The sequence below is a fragment of the Pezoporus wallicus genome, unplaced genomic scaffold, assembly GCF_028554395.1.
Source record: "Pezoporus wallicus isolate ANWC-B61680 ecotype Strahan unplaced genomic scaffold, APGP_CSIRO_Pwel_v1 contig_6597, whole genome shotgun sequence".
Lineage (NCBI taxonomy): Eukaryota > Metazoa > Chordata > Aves > Psittaciformes > Psittacidae > Pezoporus > Pezoporus wallicus.
In genome coordinates this window covers 1,550,423-1,565,129 of record NW_026635331.1, presented here as the reverse complement: position 1 = coordinate 1,565,129, position 14,707 = coordinate 1,550,423, and the positions used below count along the sequence as shown (strand labels likewise).

The 14,707-nt window shown below is 38.2% G+C and overlaps 1 pseudogene; it reads left to right on the top strand.

The window, feature by feature from the left end:
- The window catches only part of LOC130604735 (FRAS1-related extracellular matrix protein 2-like), a 57,238-nt pseudogene that overhangs the window by 15,674 nt on the left and 26,857 nt on the right, over nt 1-14,707 (top strand).

Here is a 14,707-nt window from a genome sequence, read left to right as displayed (position 1 = left end):
ACTTGCAGAATTCTTGAATATGTTTGTTATTGTGAAGCTCTGGTAGAATTCTCTAGTAGTCTTTAGTGTATGGGTAGCTTGTAATCTGATTACTGAACAATTTAGGCTAATTAAATGAATTGGTTGATGTTGCTGCTTCTACAGCGGCAGGTAGTTTCTGTAATTAACCTACATATGGCAATGAAGATGATTTCTTGAAACGTAGTTTTTAATGTAATTAATACAAGAAAGTATGGTGATGGAAGAACAAATTCCTAGTGTTACTATGACTTATTTCAGGCCAGTACAGTCCAGAAAAGCAGAGGCTTCACTATTAGCTTTACCTACAAACATTTTTTGAGGAACATTCACCACTTTCTGCAGACAGTGTACTTCTTTAACAGTCTTCTGCATAACAAAAATCCAAAATCTATCCAGAGCAAACAAGCGACAAGGAAGTTCTTCAGTTCCTTTTTTTGATGAAGATTTTTTTTTTTCCTGGCATAGAACTGGTTAGCCAAAAATTCATTTTTCTGCTTGTTCAAATTAATGTGAAAAAGGACTTGAGAGCTCACTCCAGCTTCCCTCGGGTTATGCTCCAAGTATTTAATTTGTTGTTGTTGTTAACTTCACTATTCTGATGTTCCTTTATTCTGTCTATTCTTTCTCCTTTCTCTTTTTTTCTGAGTCTTTCCGAAGAGACTTTTGTTAAATAATAGCTAGCAAACTTCTATTTCCCATCTGTCTTGTATACATATTTGTTGGACCATCACCTGGTTTCAGGGTAGTGTATTGTTGTTTGAGCTGCCTCGTTACACAAAGAAGATTAATTTGTTCTTAAATGAGGAGTAGCAGTTAGACGTAACTCCTAACCAGCAGAGTATGTAAGACTATGTATGTGCATGACCTCTAATAAATTTTGTTGTATCTCTGTGATGATATAAAGTTCCTATTGGGAACAACTGGAAATTCCTTGGATGGTGGTAAGGAGTGTCTTTGTACCTTCATAGCACACGTCTTTCTACAGTAGCTCTGTCTCAGTCCCTGACCCATCTCCCCTTCTCAAACCCTCCACTTTCAAATTTTCCATCTCTTTCTAAAAGGGGGAATGTTTCTAAATAGAATGTGGTCATGGCTAGACTGAAGTTATCTGTGACTGAGGCTGTTAGAAAAGAGGCAGAAATTAGACAAGCCTGTAATACGGAACTTCTTTTCGCCTTATTTTTCTCCTATGTACTATTAAATGAAACTCCCCTCTACCAACAAAAATGGTTTATTTAGAAACACAGTGATGATGGTTTGTTGCAAATAACCAAATTACCTTTTGCCAGAACAAAAATCCTTGGGCTTCTTGTGAATTCTTGTACTTGAAAACATTTAGTCTCTGGAGCAGCATTAAGTTTGTTTGAGAGCTGCTTTTACCGTATGATCTCTTGCATATACTGAGAAAACTCCAAGAATTTGGAAGGCCTAGTTGATAGAAAACATCTTCCCAGCCACGCAGGCGAAACCGTGTTCCTCCATGCTAATACTTGCAGCAAATCGGAGCATGGCTTCTGTGTTCCAGTGGGCTATGCTGGCGTGGATGAGCAGTGTGTTATGATGACTTTTACTGGGTAAATACTATAGAGTCATAGTGCAGCAAAGCATATTATTGTGAGGCTTTAATGACATTATAACTCTTCGGTTAATGGCTTCCAGAAAGACAAAGGCTATAAAGATATAGTGTAAATGATAAATTTTTAAAAAAGATGCAATACTTAATTTAGGTGGAAGGTGACTGGGTCTTGGTAAAGATTATTATCATTATTATCATTATTTTTTAATGATAAAAACAGGCCAAAGCAAAGGAACTAAGGCAAAGAACATGAGTAAAAACATTGGAGTCGCAAATCAAGTAATGTTCTTTCCTGATCGAGAATATGGCAGCATATCTTTTTTTGATTATTTTTATAAAATGGATGTACTTTTTGCATCAACAATACAATGCAGCCCTCCAGTCCTGGAGTTGGAGTGGGGAAGAATGGGCAAATGAAAGCAAATATGGGATATGTTTTCTGGTCACCTGCTGCCCAGGCTTTCCTCATGTTTCACTGTAGGCACTGGCTCATCATTCTCAAATTACAAATCTTTTAGTCAACTTCGAGGTCTCTTGGAATTCAGGAGGATGAAAAGACAAATCCTCATAATTGGGTTAGATTTAAAAGCAGAAGACAAGGTAATTCAACCTGCACACGCCACAAGCTGCAATCGCAAAACTGGGTCCATTGAAATACCAACAACGGTGTACTTGTTCCTCTAACCCCCCTGTCCAACCACATCAAACAGGAAAAAAAGAATCTTGAGTATATGCAGCTTAGGTAGATTCATTAAGGCCTCAAAATTTCTTGATGATAACTGAAATCAGGTGTGAATTTTGAAAGACTGTTAAATATGGTTTTAAAGGCCATGTGGAAGTCTTGACTATGTGCACTCAGGTTTGTGCACTCAGAGTAATCAAATGTATATTTTGTCCGCTAATATTTTCTCTTTTGATAGCTAGTGCTCTTTTCCAACACCTACAATTGTTTCCTGGTTTTGACTTGCTTAGACTCAAAGAAAAATTGTGATACTATGCAGCAGCCACTTTTGACACGTATTCTGTACTTTGCATTTAGATATTAAAGTTTTAAAATATTTTAAAAGAAGAAAAATATTATGCCTGCCTTCTGCTTCCATGCATGCCAGCAAAGAAGGCAGATAAAAGCTAAATATTAATTAGTCAGCTCAGAACAGTCGCTTTTTCCTTCTGTACCAGAATGGTTGCTCATTACAAATACCAGACTGAGAATATTCATTTGTTAAAATACAGCCTGATACACATGAACAAAACCCCATCACATAAAAAAAATGACCAAACCCCTTTCTAAGTGCATCTTTGTTCAAAATAAAGACAGAAAGAAAAACTGCCTAATTCCCAACAAACTCTACATTTCCTGACCTGTTATCTTTCCCTTGCCCAAGATTTTTTTTAAGATTTTTGGCTGGCAGGGGGATGAGTGCCCATTTGTGGCTTTGCCACCCCTTAATTTTTTAGCTGAAGTTACAAATTAATTTAGATTTTCCTTTCCATCTTGTCTCCCTTTTTAAGTTTTCCAACATTTGGAACTATTTCCTTCTCACTCATGCGTAAACTTACTTTCTTTTAGCTGAGCTGGTAGGTTTTGTTCTTTCTTCTTTCTGTGATTCTACAACTTTTTCCTTTTATTTCCTCTCTGTTTATTTCCCTGGACTGCTTTCTGTCTTTCTGATCCCTTTCAGTAAATTTTAGCTATCCAGCAAATCAAAGCCAACTGCAAGGATGCTTACCTCTATAGAGCAGCTGTTGTAAAGGAACATAACTTCTCTTGAAGGAGTTGATAGAAACACTGCCAACCACCCAAGCTCAACCAAAATCTGAGATGGTGGCAGGATGGAGTTTTTGCCAGAGCAAAAAGAAAGAAAGTGTCCTGCCATTCTGGTGGGTTATTAATGTAATATTTTTTACTGATTTAGAACTTATATATTCATGCCGTCTGTGAGGGTAATAGAAAAATATGTTTCATTGCGTGCAAGACCCATATGCCAAGCACATGGACAGCTTTTACCTCTGTGTATTAATCTAGTCTTTATTCCCCAATATCTAATAACACTTGGCATGATATCAACCCTTGCTTAGGGATAATAAAACCAAGAGCGCAATAACTATAATAGTATTTTTAGGAAAATACTGGAAAAGGAGGCTGCTCTTTCATAACACTTGGCAGGGTTTTATGAAATTTTCTTTGTTAAATTTATGAAGCCGATGGTATGAAACATCCCTTGAAGGCTTCTCTCTTTGGCCAGGAAAAAGCTGATGGACTGTGTAGTGAAAGAGTTATAGGCCTTACAAATTATAATATCTTGTTGGAATGCCTCAGTTTGTCGTAACTGTAGAACTGGCAACCATCTAATTTCATACTGGCCTGTTCTTAAGGTATGTTTTATTGTCATTTTCAGTGTTCTCTGTTTCTCTGAAAAATGCCAATGTAAAATAATATGAATGCGTAATTTTTCCAGCAGTTGCCCCTACATATATATTATTCCTAATGAGGAAATGAGATTTTACAGCTTGTGATGCATATACAAGTGATCTAATAAATTTATGGTTTAGTTAGAAAATAGAGATATTTAAGCATATATTTGGAACACATTTACAGAATAACATTCTTCTGTTTGCCTTTTTTTTTTTTTAAGTAGAAGTATTAGATCCTCAACTTAAAGAATGATTCCATAGACTCCATTTTAAAACTACAGAAAATGTATTACCTTAAAAATTTAGCTACCTCCTGCTCTGGCCTTTTCACAGTTCTGAAATAAGGAATGGGAGAAGATGATGTGAGGTGATAAACAACTGCTGAATCTCACATTAGTATTGTGCACAGTACAAGTTCCTCAGCTGCCCTGATTTTCACTGAAGTTAAGCAGCCCAAGATGGGAACCTCCTGTCGGAAGTGCACCTACCAAATGAGATGTCTGTTTGAAAAGGTAGAAAACTTTTCTGTGAGTATGAATGGGTATTTTACTACTTGCATGTTAAGCGACAGGGCCAATGGGTGTTCCAGACATCTATCTTGTAGGATGCTGAGTTCTGCGATATTCCTAGAAATAGGAAATTATATGAATCTACTTTGACTCTGCTTTAAGCCTACTGAGTGTTTGGGCACTGCTTTTGAGATCATTTAATGCAGGAGTTCACAAAAAGCCAGGTATTGTGTTCCGTTGGGCGTGATACACACACTGAACAGAGATGTGTATCTTTAGCTCTCTTGCTCTCTGATCTTTCCTACTGATATGAAAGTAAAAGACATTTCCTAACAATTCATGGTGGTTGCTTTATATCATCAGCTCCAGCAGCCTGTCATCAGATCCTCTGATACACACTGGGCTCAGATTGCTAGTGCTATAGGTAAACATGTACAATACGCTATGTTTTTCCCTTGTGAGGTTTGGGGGGTGTTTTGCTTTACTTTTCCTGTAACATTATGTTGTAAATAAGTAGTCTGGGGATAGTTATCTTGCCTTCCTAAAAGCCTCTCCATTCTGGCAGTAGATGCAGACATTTCTAAAAGAAAATATTGTAGGATAACTGAAGAATGATGAATATGTTTTTGCAAAACAGCCATGTATAGTAGTATATTTATCTACACATATAAGTGTGTTTTGTATGGATGGAGGAGGAAGCTGCATGTGTTTTCTATGTATGTAGGAGGGCTTTTCAGTGCAAACAGGTGGCGGAGGTGTTGGTACTTGTGACTGGAAACAAAGTGTGCAAGTGGTCCCACCATATCTGGGGTTCAGCTCTGCATAGATCTGTGTAGCTATTTGTGAGTAATTTCACACCTGAATTAGCTTTAGACTGCAGTTGTTGACTAGTAGGAAATTGACTGGTCTATCATGAATTTATTATTGAATTAAAGTTTTTCCACGTTACAAGCCTTTTGGTTGGTTTTGGTTTTAGTTTAGCCTCAGTTTCCCTTTGTTTCCAGACCTTCTTTCTAAGCTGATTGTTAATTTGGAGCATGCTGTGTTCAGTCTTATTTGTCAATCAAAGGGGAAAAAAGCCTCCAAAACACTGAGGGCTTTCAAGGGATACAGGCTGTGAAACAGTCACCAAGAAATACATCTAGCAGAAATACAGTGATCATGCTGATCATTTTTCATGCATTTTTTCAGCAGAAATAATGTAATTTGTCAGGTTATGTCTTTTTCCAGCCTACATGCAGCAGTAGAATGTCAGCCAAACAGCTAAGTGGAGGGTTTTTTAAACTATTCCAGTTGGTAAATAGGCTTAGGTTTCAGCTTGCAACTAAGGCAGTTTTTCAGAAATCTGTTTCCTTCAACCCTTTTTTTGCTGTTGCTAAATGACTTGTATTTTTATTCAAAGACACAAATAATTCTAAGTTGCAGCTACTTAAAACATCTTCAGATTCCAAAGCTCATAGACTTTGCATAGCTGTAACCTCACATATTACTGGGATTATTTGCAGTGTATAATCTGATGTTGCTTCTAGTTAGCAGGAGACTGCTGGACTTTGCTGTACAATTTTTAAGAGCATGAGGCAATTCCCATAGAGATAATGTTAGTATAAGAATTCTCAATGTTAAATTAGAATTATGTGGTGATTTTAATTAGAGGTCAACTGGGCACTCATAGAGAAATAGATCCTTTAATCTAAAAGTTCAAGTGTTTCATCCAGTGCTGAATTAGTTGATTTTATGTCTTCATCCTTCTGTATTAGAAGTACATAATTATAGAACAAAATTGATTTTTGTTTCAAAAGAAAAATGTCAAACAACATAATTTTTAGCAAAAAAATGCTAGCAGGATGCAATTACCTCTTATTAAATTACCTGTTTCAGTAAGTAGAGGCTTCTTAGGTATCCTTTTTGAAAATTTCTATTTATTATGTAGAAGATCATCAGACAAGTGGAGAGCAGTCTTAACAGTTCTTGATGACAGCAACTTTTTCCTTGTCTCTTCTTATCTTGGCTATACTTTGTCAATTATAAGCAATGGAATGTTCTGAAACTAAATGTTATAATCTTGAATTACAGTGCATACTGCATGCATCACAAGGCCTAATTTCATTAGAAAAAATAACGAGCTTGATGTTTGGCTTCAAGACCAGTTGTTAGGTAATTACCTTTGCTGCATGGAAACAGGATGTGCCAGCTCACATAATAATTTTACAGAATATTTTCTAAGCCAGAAGAAAATGACAACCTGTTTTTTTTGGCCTTGTACATTTTAAATAGCAATAAACTCATAATCTGATATTTTTTCCAGTTTTACTTTGTGCAATGCAAAATAACTACTGGTTTCAATAAATTATTTTCTTGAAAGCAAAGAATAGAAGCTTAGTCACAATTTCTAAATATTTCTGCACCATTAATCAATAAAATTCATGATATAATATCTTCCTTATGTGATACTACATGTTGCCTGCATTTACTAGGAAATGCTGAATTCGTTTTGTGCTCTTTTCTGATATTGACAGGCCCATACTAGCATTGTTATAAAGAGCCAGTAATGCAAGATTACCGTGTGACCTACATAGACCCTCCCTTTCACAGCTTAATCCCAATCCTGACAGAAATAATCTTTTCAAAAGTAATCTTTGAGAGTTAATAGGTAGCTTAATTAGGGGGCTGGTGTGCTAAGACACAGGTTTTGACCTGTGAACTATCCTCCAGCTTCTTGGAAGACATGTACCAGTTAACTCTGGAAGGTCTGGGAGAGTGGACTATTGCAGTTCATGTGATGCACCTCTGTCCTTCATACCTGCAGGTGAAAAAACGGGCTGGCTTTAATATACTTAAGCAGTGACCACAGGGAATTCTAGTTGTGCTTTGCAGACTAAATGTAGTATTCAGGATACTTTTTGTGTTGACAGAGCAGGGAACATGTTAAAGAGACAGCTGTTCTGACTGAACTGGGCTTGGATTTCACTGGAGAAGGAGAACTACGTCATAGAGGAGAACTCTAAATTTCTAGAGGTGACCATCAGATGTAGAGGATATCTGCAGGAAACCTCTTTTATTAGTAAGTAAATCTTTAACATTTGAAGCTTCTTGCACCAGAAAAGGCAGCTGCTAAGGACCTGCTCCATAATTGTTTGTTCCTCTGTCTACATAATAAATACCAAATAATGAGAATAACAGTGGTATAGAATTTTATTGTTCAGATATGTGGCTATGTGTTTCATTTCCCACTGCTGCCATCCAGAAATCTAATTATTTATATTATTAAATGTAAGAACAAATCAGTAAATTGAAACTTCTGCTGTTTGCCTAGTGTCTTTTTCCCAAAGACACAAAACGGAAATTGGGCTACTCTGCTTTGTTTATTTTGGCCAGAGGATACATTTCAAACACATTAGCTATAAGTAAGCAAAAGTTCTTGAAGTAGCTGGTCTTTGTCTGCAAACCAGGTGGAGCAGTTAGTTACAACTCCTCACTTTACAAGGGCAGTGTTATGCTGGTCTTTTTGCTATGAAAAAATCCAAAAGCTACTAGAAATTCTCAAAGGGTCATCTGCTAGCAGAGGTGGCCAGTGTAGAATACGCTGACATTAAGAGTGTGCTGTCATGGGATAGCAGGGTATCCAATCATGACAGGTCTGCAAAGTAAACAGGAATCATAGAAATCTTTGCACCAAGGGGGCGACTGAAGGAGCACTGAGCAGAAAGGCCTTTTCGCCCTGATTTAAAAGCAAACAAAAAGACAAAGGATTTAAAGTTTTAGGTTTTTATCATTTGAACCCACGCATGATGATTTTTGCTTTGCACAACGCAAATACATCAAGGTATTATAGGAGTATTAAGTAAATCAGGCATTTAAAACCTAAGCAGTTGTAGAGTAGAAAAATTGTTGGGAATTATTAGGAATTGAATAGTTGGAGAATAATTTCATATTCCACAGCCTTCAGAAGCTGTTTGCTAGGCATCAGATTCTCCCACAAAGGCATAGGACATTGACTTGAGAAGGATTCGTCATTCTCAACTGGGGAGGTAAAATGACATGTAACTGCTGTTGTTGAACCTTAGTAAAAAGATGTTCATATACTTGAACTAATGCTGGATTGAAACCTAAGGGCAGTAATGAATTTCAGGACCCCATGGTGAATTGCAGATCTTTGCTTCATTACGTCCACAGTCAGATTCTGCCAGTATGTGTACACCTTTGATTAAACCAAACAAGCCTAGCTGTATAACTATGCAGGTTTAAAAATGTGTAACAATTCCTTGTATTTAAAAAAATATTTTCTGGAGTTATTTTTATGTATGATACGCTCTCACTTAAAAACAAAACAAAACAAACAAGCAAAAAACCCCACAATAAAACAACAAAGAATTGAGTGCTTGTGCTGCATTAAGTAGTAAAGGCTGAATGAATCCCTGTGTCAGTTGTAACACCCTGCATATGAGTTTCCAATAAAGCACATTTGTGTTTCTGGATATTGTTTTGCTCTTCCAAAACATACATGGTTTATCATCATTTTCTTGTGCTACAGCAAAAGCCATCTGATCTAAATAGCAGGCAAAAACTACTTTGAGTTAAAACTTCATCTGCTGCTTTACTTTGAACTAAATGAATTCGTGTCTAGCTGTAGCATCTCTATGCAACTACCCTCTCTGTTTTTTATTAAGGTAAGAATGTGTAGCCTTTTAAACCTATGCAGTAAAAGATGTACAGCACAGAGGATGGATATCTAAGTATTGCAGTTTGTAGTTACACAAAGAAGAAACACAGGGGGTAGGAGCGAAGCAGCAAATTTGCATAATGTGCTGGACCAAATAAATCCTGAGATTTTATTGTTCTGTCATATTGAGCTGCAGTTCCACATCAAATGTCCACTTATTTACTCACCTAGCTAGGATAGCATCTGCAGAAGCAAGACTTGAACAGATACAGAAGTCTTTAGGGGTTATTTAGTGTACAAGTGAAAGTGATAAAAGTACTTCACAGATCTTAAATGTGTGTAAGTACAGCACAGATATTGAACAGTAAAAGAAACTGGAAGCACGAAGTATTAGATGTATAATGATTCATTTCTCTTTGAAAGAGATAAGCAGTGAGGTTGTTTTTTGGTTTATTTTCTGTGTACTGTGGATGACTGAATTACACCTCAGTGAAACCTTGAACATCTTAATTGACATAAATTTCTTAACAGACTGATAACGTCTTTTCTGAAGGCATAACTGGAAAACTTGTTCCACAATTTTTTATATATATATATATATATATATATATATATATATATATATATATTTTTTTTTTTTTTTTTTATAGCAGCCTTCCAGTATCTGAAGGGGGCCTATAAGGATGGTGGGGAGGGACTCTTCGTTAGGGACTGTAGTGATAGGACAAGGGGTTAACGGGTTCAAACTTAAACAGGGGAAGTTTAGATTGGATATAAGGAGAAAATTCTTTACTGTAAAGGTGGTGAGGCACTGGAATGGGTTGCCCAGGGAAGTTGTGAATGCTCCATCCCTGGCAGTGTTCAAGGCCAGGTTGGACAAAGCCTTGGGTGATGTGGTTTAGTGTGAGGTGTCCCTGCCCATGGCAGTGGGGTTGGAACTGGATGATCTTCAGATCCTTTCCAACCCTGACTATTCCGTGTTTCTGTGTCTCAGTTAAACAGTTCTGTTCAGTCATGTTTGATAGATAACCTCACACATCAGAAATTTTGTTGATTGTTGCATAGGTTTAAGTGCTCAGTGGGTGAAGTAAAGGGAATTTTTCATGCCAGTATAATTCTTTATGCACACAAATGTTGGTAGGACCCTACCCTAATTACCTATTTTTTGTGTGCGCTATATAACAAAATTAGCGAAAGTGTGATATAACCATCCTTATTTTTCCCTTAAGGTCAGTATCTGCCAGAGTAGCATTTTAAAACTATTTTTTGTGATTGTTTTAATTTCATTAAAATATTGACATGCATGTAGAACAGTTCTTCTGAATTTTTATGCAGGTATTGGAGCCAAAGATGGTACAGCAGTAAAGGATAAAGACTTCAAGGGGAAACCACAGGAACAGGTCCAGTTCAATCCAGGACAGGCTTCAGCTATCTGGCGAGTGAGGATATTTGCAGACAGCAAGTATGAAGCACCTGAAACATTCCAGATTATTCTGTCTGATCCAGTAATGGCTGCCCTTGAGATTCCAGCAGTAGCAATGACTGGAATTGTGGATGCTGGTGATTGTATTTATCACTTCTCATTCCCCGAGAATTTGTGATTAGGTGCAGTGTTGTTCACTTGCAAGTGCTGTGAGTACCTGTATATTTCATCTGTCTATGGTCTATTGTGGTTCAGCCTTGTCTTAAAGTTTCACCTCATTGAACAAAGAATTCTTTTTTTCTCATTAAATCTCTTCTCTGGCTACATTTCCCATTCTGTATGTAATGTCATACAGGTGCTCTGCCTTGGTCGCCCCCTTCTGTCATCATGTTTTTCTTCAGTATGTGCAGTGTATATTCCTCAGCTGGAATATAGAGTAGGGGAAGATACAGGTGAACTGCTGATTCCTGTTACAAGATCTGGAGATGTTAGTCAAGAACTGATGATCATTTGTTCTATACACCAAGGTATGTTACCTAGCTAGGTAACTGATTATTCAGCATAATATTCACATTTAGATAAGTAAGAGGGCAAGTGCAGTTGTTAATCAGCAAGTATTGCCAGGAGCTTCAGTAGCTGGAACAAGTGATTTTTTCAGGCAACTTAGATGTTTTCAGTTCTCTGCTCAAAGAATGTTTTAAAGCCCAAAACATAAGAATGTGTGTGTATATGCATGCATGTAAACATACATATGTGTATTGTGTGTTTATACTTTTATGTATACCTTTTTTTGAAGAGGCACCTTTTTTTTTCTCTGCAGCTTTTCCTGCTGAAGAGGAAATTCCTGTCCTTGCAGTGAATGTTTAGATGAGAAAAAAGTATTGTTCTAGTTACATCCCATAACTCTCCTGTTTTTGAGGATCTGACTGATCATTGCACCTTTTTATATAACCTGAATGACAACTGAGGTCCCCAGTGGGAGGGTTTTCCTATCATCCGTGGTTTGCTTTTTGATTATAAAGCTGGAAGAAGCTGTGTGAGGGCTTCAGTTGATTCAGCAAGAACTAGTATTTCAAAACTGACAGGCTACAGGCATTGAGTATCACTTTTTGCTTAAGCGTAACTGATGCAGAAGGTTGCATGTTCTGTCTTAATAATGGTTTTGATTTCATTTGTGAATCTGTGTTACCAAAGATGGCAATGTGTAAAGTTCATTGTGAACCACAGAGATAAGATCTAGATTTGGAACTAAACTATTTCTAAAATTAAATTACATTTTTGGGGTTTTAGTTACGTTAGAAGAAGTAAGAATTTCTTGTGTATAACTTGTTACTAAAACACATTTATTAGTCAGTTCAAGCATAAAACACTATTTCCGTGTTTGTTTCATTTAAAGGGGTGTTGTTTTTCTGCTTCTTTAAAGTCCTGAGTTTCCGTAATTCATTTTTTGCCCTCTCTCCTCATAAGTGCTGCTACCAGCACAGTACCATCCACTGTCATGTCTTTCTCTGACTGCGTCTCATGTCCTGAAGATCATAGCAGCATTGTTCATTTTAATGAGACTGAGAAAATCTGTCATATTATCATTATTGATGACTCTGTGAGGAAGATGAGACCTTCAATATTTTGCTGAGCATACCAGTGGGTGGCCAAACCGGCACTGAATTCCCAAGCGCTAAAGTAATAATCTTAGCTGATGCAGATGATGGTGAGTATGAAGAGGCAATTTTGTTTTGCTGGCACCTTCCTCTTTGGAAGTTTTACTGATTAAGTAATCTTTTCTACTGAGTTTTTGGGTTTTTGAACATCTGAAAACATGGATCAAATCTAGGATTTGCTTACTCAGTGGAAAAACTAGCAGAGCAGACATGAGCTAAATTGAAGATAGAGTGTAAGTATGTATCATGCACTTTGGCTTACCCTGTTATTGCTGTAGGAGTTGAGGATTAGACTTTCTTTCCTGGCATAGGACTAGATGGCTGTTAGTACAGCAGAGTCTGTGAATACAAAAGTTTACACAGGTATAGGATTATCTTTGTGACAATATTATAGATGAAAGAATTTGTATACTATCAGATAAAGAGTAGAAACAGTTAATAGAGATTTAATTTGTCATGCACAGTAATTACCTGTGTGTCCAGATTAGTGCAATTCTAAGGTAGAAACGTAAATCTTCCTTTTTTATTATAAAGTTAGAGACACAGAAATCAAGAATTTATACTATTAGACAGAAGCAGAAGAAAAGCCATATACTTACTGTCATATTTTGTTCATTCTTTTAGTCCCTAAATCTTTCTATATGCCTATATCATAGGGAAAGATAGCTAAAGTTTAAACTTTATTTGTTAAAAACTGTGCTCTGAAATTAAAATTCTCCTAAAAATACACCACTTTATAGGACAATTTTCATCTTGAATAAACAGGAAACAGGCTGCCACTCTTGAGCTGACCTGGAAATGGACTACTGGCATTGGATTTATAGGAAACTGGACAACCTTCTTTCTCAAACGTGTAAAATTTGAGTTTCAAAGAGTAGAGTTTCACCAGTTCTGTTTTTCTGCAGAATGGTACCTGGATCATAGAATCATAGAATAGTTAGGGTTGGAAAGGACCTTAAGATCATCAAGTTCCAACCCCCCTGCTGTGGGCAGGGACACCTTAAGCTAAATCATATCACCCAAGGCTTTGTCCAACCTGGTCTTGAACACTGCCAGGGATGGAGCATTCACAACCTCCCTGGGCAACCCGTTCCAGTGCCTCACCACCCTAACAGGAAAGAATTTCCTTCTTATATCCAACCTAAACTTCCCCTGTTTAAGTTTTAACCCGTTACCCCTTGTCCTATCACTACACTCTCTAATGAAGAGTCCCTCTCCAGTATCCCTATAGGCCCCCTTCAGATACTGGAAGGCTGCTATGAGGTCTCCATGCAGCCTTCTCTTCTCCAGGCTGAACAGTCCCAACTTCCTCAGCCTGTCTTCATACAGGAGGTGCTCCAGTCCCCTGATCATCCTCGTGGCCCTCCTCTGGACTTGTTCCAACAGTTCCATGTCCTTTTGATGTTGAGGACACCAGAAGTGCACACAATACTCCAGGTGAGGTCTCACAAGAGCAGAGTAGAGGGGCAGGATCACCTCCTTTGACCTGCTGGTCACGCTCCTTTTGATGCAGCCCAGGATACGGTTGGCTTTCTGGGCTGCAAGCACACACTGCCTGCTCATGTTCATTTTCTCATCAACCAACACCCCAAAGTCCTTTTCTGCAGGGCTGCTCTGAATCTCTTCTCTGCCCAACCTGTAGCTGTGCCTGGGATTGCTCTGACCCAGGTGTAGGACCTTGCACTTGTCATGGTTAAACTTCAATGAGGTTGGCATCAGCCCACCTCACAAGTGTGTCAAGGTCCCTGTGGATGGCATTCCTTCCCTCCAGGGTATCAACCAAACCACACAGCTTGGTGTCACTGGCAAACTTGCTGAGGGCGCACTCAATCCCACTGTCCACGTCAGCGACAAAGATGTTGAACAAGACCGGTCCCAACACTGATCCCTGAGGGACACCACTCGTTACTGGTCTCCAGCCGGACATTGAGCCATTGACCACAACTCTTTGTGTGCGGCCATCCAGACAGTTCTTTATCCACCGAGTGGTCCATCCATCAAATTGACGTCGCTCCAATTTAGAGACAAGGATGTCATGTGAGACAGTGTCAAACGCTTTACACAAGTCCAGGTAGATGACATCAACTGCTCTACCCCTGTCCATCAGTTCTGTAGCCCCATCATAGAAGGCCACCAAATTGGTCAGGCAGGATTTCCCCTTAGTGAAGCCATGCTGGCTGTCATCAAGCACCTTGTTGATTTTCATGTGCCTTAGCATGCCTTCCAGGAGAATCTGCTCCAAGATCTTGCCAGGCACAGAGATGAGGCTGACTGGTCTGTAATTCCCTGGGTCATCCATTTTCCCCTTCTTGAAAATGGGGGTTATATTTCCCTTTTTCCAGTCATCGGGAACTTCACCTGACTGCCATGATTTCTCAAATATGATGGCCAGCAGCTTCGCAACTTCATTTGCCAGCTCCTTCAGGACCCGCGGATGGATCTCAT